Genomic DNA, 583 nt, shown 5'->3' with positions numbered 1-583 from the left:
GGGGGGTGGGGACAGAGCTACATACGGTCTTCCTTAACGTGGCAAGAGAACGATCTCTTTGACCTTGGAAGTCTCGTGTGGTAGCTAGCAATTCGACTGTTAGATTAGAAGATTCATAATACTACAGGGCCACATTCGTCGGTAACCAACTGCATAGAGTAGAAACTCAGGTTATATTTGGAGCCGTACGGTGGCTGAAGACAAGACAGTCGAATTGCGAGTGTAGAAATGTTGCAGAGCTACGATCGTCGGTAACCACATAGCAAGAGCAGCAGCTCGTTGCTTCTTTGGAGCCGCACGGTAGCTGATCTTTTTTTTGTTAAGTGAACTATGGTCTTTTCTAGAAGTGTGAGGTTTGATGGTGCATTTGGACGTGAAAACGAGAGGTAAAAAATTGGTTTGGAAATCAGGCCAGTCCAAAAGCCTTTAGATGTTAACATTTCGTCTCGTTTATTTGTTTGGTGCACACGCATATGTGCTACGACTATATGTGTGGATCGGGTGTATATTCAATGACCGTCTCCAAAGAAAAGAGGCCAAAAAAACAAAAAAAAATACTGTTAATCTAAATTTAAGATAAGTT

The sequence above is a fragment of the Sipha flava genome, unplaced genomic scaffold, assembly GCF_003268045.1.
Source record: "Sipha flava isolate LNK unplaced genomic scaffold, YSA_version1 85_pilon_pilon, whole genome shotgun sequence".
NCBI lineage: Eukaryota > Metazoa > Arthropoda > Insecta > Hemiptera > Aphididae > Sipha > Sipha flava.
Note: the sequence above shows the minus strand (reverse complement) of the source record.